The following is a 12,152-nucleotide window of genomic DNA, read 5'->3' on the forward strand; positions in this document are numbered from 1 at the left end:
TGCTTGTGGCTGTCCAATTTTCCCAACGCCATTTGTTGAAGAGACTGTCTTTTTTCCATTGGACTTTCTTTCCTGCTTTGTTGAAGATTAGTTGACCATAGAGTTGAGGGTCCATTTCTGGGCTCTCGATTCTGTTCCATTGATCTATGTGTCTGTTTTTGTGCCAGTACCATAGTATCTTGATGATGACAGCTTTGTAATAGAGTTTGAAGTCCGGAATTGTGATGCCACTAGCTTTGCTTTTCTTTTTCAACATTCCTCTGGTTATTCGGGGTCTTTTCTGGTTCCATACAAATTTTAGGATTATTTGTTCCATTTCTTTGAAAAAAGTGGATGGTATTTTGATTGGGATTGCATTAAATGTGTAGATTGCTCTAGGTAGCATAGACATTTTGACAATATTTGTTCTTCCAATCCATAAGCATGGAACGTTTTTCCATTTCTTTGTGTCTTCCTCAATTTCTTACATGAGTATTTGATAGTTTTCTGAGTACAGATCCTTTGCCTCTTTGGTTAGATTTATTCCTAGGTATCTTATGGTTTTGGGTGCAATTGTAAATGGGATCAACTCCTTAATGTCTCTTTCTTCTGTCTTGTTGTTGGTGTATAGAAATGCCACTGATTTCTGTGCATTGATTTTATATCCTCCCACTTTACTGAACTCCTGTATGAGTTCTAGCAGTTTTGGGGTGGAAACTTTTGGATTTTCCAAATAAAGTATCATATCATCTGCAAACAGTGAGAGTATGAATTCCTCTTTGCTGATTTGGATGCCTTTTATTTCCTTTGGTTGTCTGATTGCTGTGGCTAGGACTTCTAATAGTATGTTGAATAGCAGTGGTGAGAGTGGACATCCTGCCATGTTCCTGACCTTAGGGGGAAAGGTCTCAGTTTTCCCCATTGAGAATGATATTCGCTGTGGGTTTTTCATAGATGGCTTTTATGATATTGAGGTATGTACCCTCTACCCCTATACTCTGAAGAGTTTTAATCAAGAAAGGATGCTGTACTTTGTCAAATGCTCTTTCTGCATCTATTGAGAGGATCATATGGTTCTTGTTATTTCTTTTATTAATGTATTGTATCACATTGATTGATTTGCAGATGTTGAACCAACCTTGCAGCCCAGGAATAAATCACACTTGGTCGTGGTGAATAATTATTTTAATGTACTGTTGGATCCTATTGGCTAGTATTTTGGTGAGAATTTTTGCATCCATGTTCATCAGGGATACCGATCTGTAATTTTCCTTTTTGGTGGGGTCTTTGTCTGAATTTGGGATCAAGGTAATGCTGGCCTCATAAAATGAGTTTGGAAGTTTCCCTTCCATTTCTATTTTTTGTAACAGTTTCAGGAGAATAGGTATTAACTTCTTTAAACGTTTGGTAGAATTACCCTGGGAAGCCATCTGGCCCTGGGCTCTTGTTTGTTGGGAGATTTTTGATTGCTGCAATTTCCTTAGTGTTCAGGTTTTCTATTTCTTCCTGGTTCAGTTTTGGTAGTTGATACATCTCTAGGAATGCATCCATTTCCTCCAGATTATCTAATTTGCTGGCATATAGTTGCTCATAATATGTTCTTAAAATTGTTTGTATTTCTTTGGTGTTGGTTGATCTCTCCTCTTTCATTCCTGCTTTTATTTATTTGGGTCATTTCTCTTTTCTTCTTGATAAGTCTGGCCAGGGGTTTATCAATCTTATTAATTTTTTCAAAGAATCAGCTCCTAGTTTCTTTGATCTGTTCTACTGTTCTTTTGGTTTCTATTTCATTGATTTCTGCTCTGATCTTTATTATTTCTCTTCTCCTGCTGGGTTTAGGCTTTATTTGCTGTTTTTTTCTCTAGCTCCTTTAAGTGTAGGGTTAGGTTGTGTATTTGAGAACTTTCTTGTTCCTTGAGAAAGGCTTGTATTGCTATATACTTTCCTCTTAGGACTGCCTTTGCTGCATCCCAAAGATTTTGAACAGTTGTGTTTTCATTTTCATTTGTTTCCTTGAATTTTTTAAATTCTTCTTTAATTTCCTGGTTGACCCATTCATTCTTTAGTAGGATGCTCTTTAGCCTCCATGTATTTGAGTTCTTTCTGAATTTCCTCTTGTGATTGAGTTCTAATTTCAAAGCACTGTGGTCTGAAAATATGCAGGGAATGATCCCAATCTTTGGTACCATTTGAGACCTGATTTGGGACCTAGGATGTGATCTATTCTGGAGAATGTTCCATGGGCACTGGAGAAGAATGTGTATTCTCTTGCTTGGGGATGGAATGTTCTGAATATACCTGTGAAGTCCATTTGGTCCAGTGTGTCATTTAACGTCTTTATTTCCTTGTTGCTCTTTTCCTTAGATGATCTGTCCATTTCAGTCAGGGGGGTGTTAAAGTCCCCCACTATTATGGTAATGTTGTCAATGTGTTTCTTTGCTTTTGTTATTAATTGGCTTATATAATTGACTGCTCCCATGTTAGGGGCATAGATATTTACAATTGTTAGATCTTCTTGTTGGATAGACCCTTTAAGTAGGATATAGGGTCCTTCCTCATCTCTTATTATAGTCTTTGGTTTAAAATCTAATTTGTCTGATACAAGGATTGCCACCCCAGCTTTCTTTTGATATCCAATAGCATGGTAAATGGTATTCCACCCATTCCCTTTCAATGTGGGGGTGTCTTTGGGTCTAAATGAGTCTCTTGCAGACAGCATATCGATGGGTCTTGTTTTTTTTGTCCAATCTGATAGCCTGTGTCTTTTGATTGGGGCATTTAGCCCATTTACATTCAGGGTAACTATTGAAAGGTATGAATTTAGTGCCATTGTATTGCCTGTAAGGTGACTGTTACAGTATATAGTCTGTGTTCCCTTCTGGTCTATGTTACTTTTAGGTTCTCTCTTGCTTAGAGGACACTTTTCAAAATTTCTTGTAGGGCTGGTTTTGTGTTTGCAAATTCCTTTAGTTTTTGTTTGTCCTGGAAGCTTTTTATCTCTCCTTCTATTTTCAATGACAGCCTAGCTGGATATAGTATTCTTACCTGCATATTTTTCTCATTTAGTGCTCTGAATATATCATGCCAGTCCTTTCTGGACTGCCAGGTCTCTGTGGATAGGGCTGTTACCAATCTAATGTTTCTACCATTGTAGATTACAGACCTCTTTTCCCGAGCTGCTTTCAGGATTTTCTCTGTGTCTCTGAGACTCGTAGTTTTACTGTCAGATGTCGGGGTGTTGACCTATTTTTATTGATTTTGAGGGGGGTTTCTCTGTGCATCCTGGATTTGGATGCCTGTTTCCTTCCCCAAATTAGGGAATTTCTCTGCTATAATTTGCTCCAATATACCTTTTGCCCCTCTCTCTTTCTTCTTCTTCTGGGATCCCAATTATTCTAATATTGCTTTGGTCTTATGGTATCAGTTATCTCTCGAATTCTGCCCTCATGCTCCAGTAGTTGTTTATATCTCTTTTTCTCAGCTTTTTTATTCTCCATCATTTGGTCTTCTATATCACTAATTCTCTCTTCTGACTCATTTATCCTAGCAGTTAGAGCCTCCAATTTTTATTCACCTCATTAATAGCCTTTCTGATTTTGACTTGATTAGATTTTAGTTCTTTTATTTCTCCAGGAAGTGTTTCTCTAGTATCTTCCATGCTTTTTTAAGCACAGCTAGTATCTTTATAATCGTCATTCTGAACTCTAGTTCTGACATCTTACCAATGTCTGTATTGGTTAGGTTACTGGCAGTCACTACTGCCTCTTGTTCTTTTTTTTTTTTTGAGGTGATTTTTTTTCCATCTTGTCATTTTGTCCAGAGGAGATAGATGAATGAGAGAACAAAATGCTAACAGGGTAAAACAACCTCAGAAAAATATACACTAAGCAAATCAGAAGAGACCTGAAATCGGGGGAAAAGAAAGGGAAAGAAAGGAAAAAAAAAAGGAAAAAGAAAAAGATAAAAAAAAAAAGAATAGGATAAAATATGATCAGGCTGGTGAATAGATCAGTGCCACACACTAAAGTTGGGGCATATTTTGGTCTGTTAGAAGAAACTGTCTCCCAAAATTTTAAAGAAAGAAAAACATATTTATATATGTACAAAAATAAGGGTAAATACGATAGAGGGATAGAATATGACTGTAAAGATGAAAATTAAAAAAGATTTTATAAAAGGAATTGATAAGATAAGAAGTGGGTTGAAAAAAGAATGAAGAGAAATTTAAAAAAAAGGTAGGGGGAGAGAATGTGATCAGGCAGGAAACTAGAACAAAGCCAAACACTAGAGATTTAAGGTATATTTTGGTCTGTTGGAAGATACTGTATCCCAAAATTTTAAAGAGAGAACAGTTTATATATATATATATCAAAAATAAGGTTAACTACTATGAAGGGATAGAATATGACTCTAAAAATGAAAAATAAAAAAGATTTTTATAAAAGGGATTGATAAGATGTTGGTTTTAAAAGGGAAAAGAAAAATTCAAAAAAATATATAGAAAAAGAAAAAAAGAAAATTAAAAAAATTAACTTTGAAAGACTAAAGAATCAGGGGGGAAAATGCAATGAATTTTATGTGCTGTATTCCCCTAGTGCTGGAGTTCTGCCATTCTCATTGATTGGTAATCTTGGTCTTTGCTGGCTGTTCTTGCTGATCTTCTGGGGGAGGGGCCTGTTGCAGTGGTTCTCAAATTTCTTTGCCAGAGGTCGAATTGCACCACCCTTGCCAGGGGCTGGGCTGAGTAATCTGCTTGGGTCTGCTCTCATAGCTTTTGTTCCCGGCAAGCTTTCTGTACAGCTTTGGAGGATGAGGGTGAAATCTCTGGCACGTGACCTCGTTTGGAGTCTCCAAACCCAGCAGATTTCTGTGGTGCACTCCGCGCTGCTTCTCCCAGGGGAGGAAAGGGAGTCTCCCTGATCTGCTGCTTGTTGGGTCCCTGCTGGAAGAGCAGTGGCCCGACTGTGCTATGGATCATGGTTTAGGGCAAATCTGAGCTGAGAGCCCACTCCTCGGCTCCATCTCTGCAGCCAGTTTCCCCACTCCAATACCTGGGAGCTCTGCCACACTCAGGCACCCCCAGTCTTTCTGTGACCCCGAGGGTCCTGAAGCCACACTGTCCCAATGAGGGTTACACCCCCAGCTTAGCCACTGAAGCGATGTCCCTCAGCGGAGCAGACTTCTAAAAGTTCCGATTTTGTGCTCCGCTGCTCTATCACTTGCCGGTAGAGGATGATGGAGGTTCCCTCCTCCATGGTCTATCTTCCCAAATATCACCTCAGGTTCACTTCTCCACATGTCCTACCTTCCAGAAAGTGGTCGCTTTTCTGTTCAGAGTTGCTGCTATTCTTTTCTTCGATCTCCTGTTGAGTTCGTTGGTGTTCAGAATGGTTTGATACCTATGTATCTGAATTCCTGGGACCAGTTGAAATTTAGGTCTCCTACTCCTCCGCCATCTTGCTTCTCCTCCAGTGGCAGTTGTTTTAAGTGTAGTCACTCCTAATCTTCAGGGAAAGTTTGGTCCTTCACTCCTCAAGGCCAGTGCTCTGCAAATCTCAAGGAAAATAGTTTAGTTCTGCCGCAGGCCAAGGGACTTAGGTCACCAAGCGAGGAGTTCATAAGTTTGAAGCAAGTTAACCCTTAAGACCAATTGGAATGCTGCTACAGTTTCTCATATTTTGGTTTCCAATAAAGATATGACAATAACAGCCAGAAAAATATTGATCTAACTAGATAAATTAAACATTTCTTATGGTTGCATTTACCAGCTTTTTAATTTAGCCTGACTTTGCCACTAGGAAAACTCATGAGACTTATTTGGGATCATTCTCTCAGATACATACTCAATTCTTGATTATCTAAGATAGCAGAGTGTAGGAAATAGCGAAGATAACTTACAAATCACTCCCTTGCCTAAATCTTTATTAACACATTTCACAAAGCAAGGACACTTCAAGTATTAATGATCAGGAAAATTACCAAAAGGTGAGTAGTGAAAGAGAAAAACAGAAACAAAGACCCTGGAAAATGTGTTAACTGCACGATTAACTCTCAAAATATTCCTTTATGAGACAGAGGGAGGAATAAGAGAGTTGTTCCATTGGAGAAAATTCAAGCCCAGATTTGTCCTGCTGGGTGTAAGTAATATACGCATACAGAGGTGTAACATATTATAAGATATAAACAGAGAATAAACAAAGCAAACTTATGGGGCAGTAGGATAAAATATTAGTTTTGTAACTGTGGAAGAAGGCAGAAATTGGTTAAGTATCTTTCACCCATTTATCAAATATCCCCTGATGCCTATAAGTACTATACTAAGTGCAGGAATAGTGGTCAGTAAGACAGGTACAATAACTGCCTTCATGAATCTATTAAGAAAATATATATTAAGTAAATGACTATAATTAATTAATGAATCAATCAGTTAACATTGTAAAAAGTCTGTCAGGAAATAAGGCATGATATGAAAACACAAAATAAGGACCTGAAAGGGAAGTATCCTCTGAGGAAGTAAAATCTATTGAGTATATGCTGTGTGTAAGCTAACATATTTTGCATATACTTTTGTGTGTATAGTATTAAACATTTTGATAATAAAATGTGGTCATACAATGAAGGGATGTTAAATCATTTACAAATAACTATAATAATAAGAAGAAAGTGCTGCCACCTAAGAGTAGTACTGGTAAGTTTTAGGAATATCAGGGGAGAAATTGCTACTGTTTCATTTTCTTATAAGATTGGTTAAAGGAAGAAAGACATTCCATGCTTATGGATTGGAAAAACAACTATTGTTAAAATGTCTATACTACTCAAAGTGATCTACAGATAATACAAACCCTATCAAAATACCAACAGCATTTTTCACAGAGCTAGAACAAACAATCCTAAAATTTGTATGGAACCACAAAAACCCTGAGTAGCCAAAACAATCTTGAAAAAGAAAGCAAAACTAGAGGTATAACAATTCCAGACTTCAAGTTATATTATAAAGCTGTAGTAATCAAAACAGTATGGTACTGGCACAAAAATAGACACACAGACCAATAAAACAGAATAGAAAACGCAGAAACAAACCCACAATTATATGGTCAATTAATCTTCAACAAAACAAGCAAGAATATGCAATGGGAAAAAGACAGTCTTTTCAAAAAATGGTGTCGGAAAAACTGGAGAGTGACATGCAAAAAATGAAACTGGACTACTTTCTTACACCATACATAAAAAGAAATCCAAAATGGATTAAAGACCTAAATTTGGGACCTGAAACCATAAAAACCCTAGAAGAGAACACAGGCAGTAACCTCTTTGACATCAACCATAGCAACATTTTTCTAGATATGTTTCCTGATGCAAGGGAAACAAAAGCAAAAATAAACTATTGGGACTATATCAAAATAAAAAGTCTCTGCACAGGGAAGGAAACAATAAAAAAAACTAAAAGTCAATCTTCAGAGTGGGAGAAGATATTTGCAAATGACATATCTGATAAAGGGTTAGTATTCAAAATATATAAAGAACTCATACAACTCAAGACCCCAAAAAACAAATAATCCAGTTAAAAATGGGCAGAAGACATGAATAGACATTTCTCCAAAGAATACATAGAGATGTCCAACAGACACATGAAAAAATGCTCAATATCACCCATCATCAGGGAAATACAAATCAAAAGTACACCAAGATGCCACCTCACACCTGTTAGAATGACTAAAATCAAAAACACAAGAAACAAAGGTGTTGGTGCAGATGTGGAGGAAAAGGAGCCCTCATGCACTGTTGGTGGGAATGCAACTGGTGCAGCCACTGTGGAAAACAGTATGGAGTTTCCTCAAAAATTTAAAAATAGAACTGACAATCCAGTAATCAAACTACTGGGTATTTACTCAAAGAATACAAAACACTAATTCAAAGGGATATACATACCCTTGTTCACTGTAGCATTATTTATAATAGCCAAATTATGGAAGCAGACCAAGTGTCCACCAACAGATGAATGGATAAAGAAGATATGATATATATCACAATATTATTCAGTCATAAAAAAGAATGAAATATTACCATTTGCAACAACATATATGGAACTAGAGAGTATAATGCTAGGCCAAAAATGCCAGAGAAAGACACATACCATATTATTTCACTCATATGTGGACTTTAAGAAACAAAAAAAAAAATGAACAAAGGAAAAGAGAGGGAGAGAGACAAACCAAGAAACAAACTCGTAAATATAGAGAACAAACTGATAGTTACCAGAGGGGAGGTTGGTGGGGAGGGGATGGATGATGTAGGTGTTGAGGATTAAAGAGCACATTTAACATGATGAGCACTGAGTAATGTACAGAATTGTTGAATCACTATATTGTACACCTGAAACTAACATAAAGCTGTATGTTAACTATACTGAAATTAAAGTAAAAAACAATAAAAATAAAAAAAACAAAAGATTAGTTAAAAGAAATTGAAGATAGCACATTATCTGAATTTCAGTAGTGATAGGCATACCCCTAAATGACTTCCCAGGACCAGGAAGGGACAACAAAGGCTGAGTGAAGAGCTTGCATTGTGCATACAATAATGCTTTGCCCTATACAGAAAGTTCTCTCAACACATCTTCTGGGACCAGATCCTATAATGACGTGAAAAAAATGGTCCCAAGGAGCCTCTAGAGCTGGGCTTTCTAGTGGATCACGGTGGTTATAGGGCTGTTAATTTGGGGGCATGAAGTTCAAATTCTACTGGTTTCAAAAGCTTCCATTTTATATCTCCTAATTCAATAGGCTAAATTAATATTACCTGTAGGATATGAGGTTTTATTTAGGAAAACTGATAGAAATCTGCCACTCTTTGATTAGCCTTTGTATCAGTAGAAAGCCCCATAAGTTGAACAGTATTACATGTATGAATGGTACTTACACAAATGTGTCAACTGGTAATGAGTATACATGCAAAGCAGCATTGATAATTGGTCAAGTGAAACTCAATGAACAGTACTTTTTGCTCTATTCTTTAAGAAGAAATCTGGGTGCCTTCTTAAGTAGATGATAAAGAAGATCCACCACCTGGGAGGGGCAGAGCAAGATGGTGGAGGAGTAGGAGACCTGGATTTCGTCTGGTCTCAGGAATTCAGCTGAATAGGGATCAAACCATTCTGAACACCTACGAACTCAACAGGAGATCGAAGAGGAGAGTAGCAACAACTCTCTGAACAGAGAAGCGACCACTTACTGGAAGGTAGGACGTGCGGAGAAGTGAATCCGAGGCGATATTCGGGAGGATAGACGGTGGGGGATGGGGCCTCCGTCGGCCGCTTCTGGCAAGTGATAGAGCTGTGGAGCACAAAATTGGACCTTTTAGAAGTTGGCCCCGCTGAGGGACATCACTCCAGTGGCTAACCAGGGGAGGGAATCCTCCCGGGACAGTGTGGTCTCAGGACCCTTGGGGTCACAGAAAAACCAGGTGTGCCTGAGTGCAGCAGAGCTCCCAGGTATCAGAGCGGGGAAGCCAGCTGCAGAGACGGAGCCGAGACGCGGGCTCTCAGCTCAGGGTTGCCATAAACTGTGATCTGTGGGCCAGTCGGGCCACTGCTCCCCAGCAGGGACCCAACAAGCGGCAGAGACGGGGAGACTCCCCTTCCTCCCCTGGGAGGAGAGGCGCAGGAGCATACCACAGGGATCTGCTGGGTTTGGAGACTCCACAGGGGGTCAGGTGCCAGAGATAGAAATGCTTGGTCACAGGCCAGGTAAGCACGGAGTGCGGCCAGAGACCAGGGAGACGGGAGTGACTGCTTTTCTCTGGGGGCACACTGAGGAGCGGGGCCTCGAGTTCTCAGCTCATCCAGGTGGAGATTGGGAGGTCACCATTTTCGCTCTGGTCCTCCAAAGCTGTACCGAGAGCTTGCAGGGAACAAAAGCTCCTGAGAGCAAACCCGAGCAGCTTGCTTAGCCCCAACCGACAAGGGTAGGGCAATTCAGCCTCTGGCAAAGACATTTGGGAACCACAGCAACAGGGCCCTCCCCCAGAAGATCAGCACGAACAGCCAGCAAGCCAAGACCAAGTTTACCGATCAAGGAGAACGGGAGAACTCCAGCGCTAGGGGAATACTGCACATAGAATTCATGGCTTTTTTTTACTATGATTCATTAGTTCATCAAAGTTAATATTTTTAACTGTTTTTTTTTTTAATTTTTCTTTTTCGCTTTTTCAACCACCATCTTATCACTCCCTTTTTAAAAAAAAAATATTTTTTATTTTTCATTTTTAGAGTCATATTTTATCCCTTCATAGTAGTTACCCCTATTTTGGCATATATATATATATAAGTTGTTCTCTCTTTAAAATTTTGAGATACAGTTTCTTCTAACAGATCAAAATATACCCTAAATCACTAGTGTATGGCTTTGTTCTAGTCTCCTGCCTGATCACATTCTCTCCCTTTTTCTTTTCTTTTATTTATTTATTTTTTTTTAGATTTTATTTATTTATTTGAGAGAGAGAATGAGAAAGAGAGAGTACATGAGAGGGGGGAAGGTCAGAGGGAGAAGCAGACTCCCCCCTGAGCAGGGAGTCCGATGCAGGACTTGATCCTGGGACTCCAGGATCATGACCTGAGCCGAAGGCAGTTGCTTAAATGACTGAGCCACCCAGGCGCCCACTTTTCTTTTTTTTAAATCTTCTTCTTTCTATTTTCAAAAAACTTCTTATCTTATCAATTCCTTTTATAAAATCTTTTATAATTTTCATCTTTACAGTCATCTTCCATCCCTTCATTGTATCAACCCTTATTTTGTACATATATAAGTCTTTCTTCCTTTAAATTTTTAGGAGGCACTTTTTTCTAACAGACCAAAATATGCCCAATATCTAGTGTGTGGCACTGATCTATGCACTAGCCTGATCATATTTGATCATATTCTGCTTTTTTTGTTTTGTTCTTTTTTTTTTTAACTTTTTCTTTCTTTTGTTTTTCCTCTTTCTTTTTTCTTTCCTTCCCTTTCTTTTCCCCAGGTTTCAGGTCTTTTCTTAATTGTATAGAGTGTATTTTCTGGGGACGTTGTTAACCTGTTAGCATTTTGTTCTGTCATTCATCTATTCTCCTCTGGACAAAATGACAAGATGAAAAAAATCACCTCAAAAAAAGAACAAGAGGTAGTACCGTCAGCCAGGGACCTACTCAATACGGACATTAGTACGATGTCAGACCTAGAGTTCAGAATCATGTCTTTAAAGATACTAGCTGGGCTTGAGAAAAGCGTGGAAGTTATTAGAGAAACCCTTTCTGGAGAAGTAAAAGAACTAAAATCTAACCAAGTCGAAATCAAAAAGGCTATTAATGAGGTGCAATCAAAAATGGGGGCACCAACTGCTAGGATAAATGAGGCAGAAGAGAGAATCAGTGATATAGAAGACCAAATGATGGAAAATAAAGAGGCTGAGGAAAAGAGAGATAAACAACTACAGGAACACGAGGGCAGAATTCGAGAGATAAGTGATAGGATAAGAGGAAACAACATTAGAATAATTGGGATCCCAGAAGAAGAAGAAAGAGAGAGGGGGGCAGAAGGTATATTGGAGCAAATAATAGCGGAGAACTTCCCTAAGGTGAGGAAGGAAACAGGCATCAAAATCCAGGAGGCACAGAGAACCCCTCTCAAAATCAATAATAATAGGTCAACACCCCGACATCTAATAGTAAAACTTACGAGTCTCAGAGACAAAGAGAAAATCCTGAAAGCAGCTCGGGAGAAGAGATAGGTAACCTAAAATGGTAGAAATATTAGTTTGGCAACAGACCTATCCACAGAGACCTGGCAGGCCAGAAAGGACTGGCAAGATATCTTCAGAGCACTAAACGAGAAAAATATGCAGCCAAAAATACTATATCCAGCTAGGCTGTCATTGAAAATGGAAGGAGAGATAAAAAGCTTCCAGGACAAACAAAAACTAAAGGAATTTGCAAACACGAAACCAGCCCTCCAAGAAATATTGAAAGGGGTCCTCTAAGCAAAGAGAGAGCCTAAAAGCAGCATAGATCAGAAAGGAAAACAGACAATATACAGTAACAGTCACCTTACAGGCAATACAATGGCAAGTTGCATTCAGTTACCCTGAATGTAAATGGGCTCAATTCCCCAATCAAAAGACACAGCTAGAGATTGGATAAAAAAAAC

The sequence above is a fragment of the Zalophus californianus genome, chromosome 4 (genome assembly GCF_009762305.2).
Source record: "Zalophus californianus isolate mZalCal1 chromosome 4, mZalCal1.pri.v2, whole genome shotgun sequence".
NCBI classification, from domain to species: Eukaryota; Metazoa; Chordata; class Mammalia; order Carnivora; family Otariidae; genus Zalophus; species Zalophus californianus.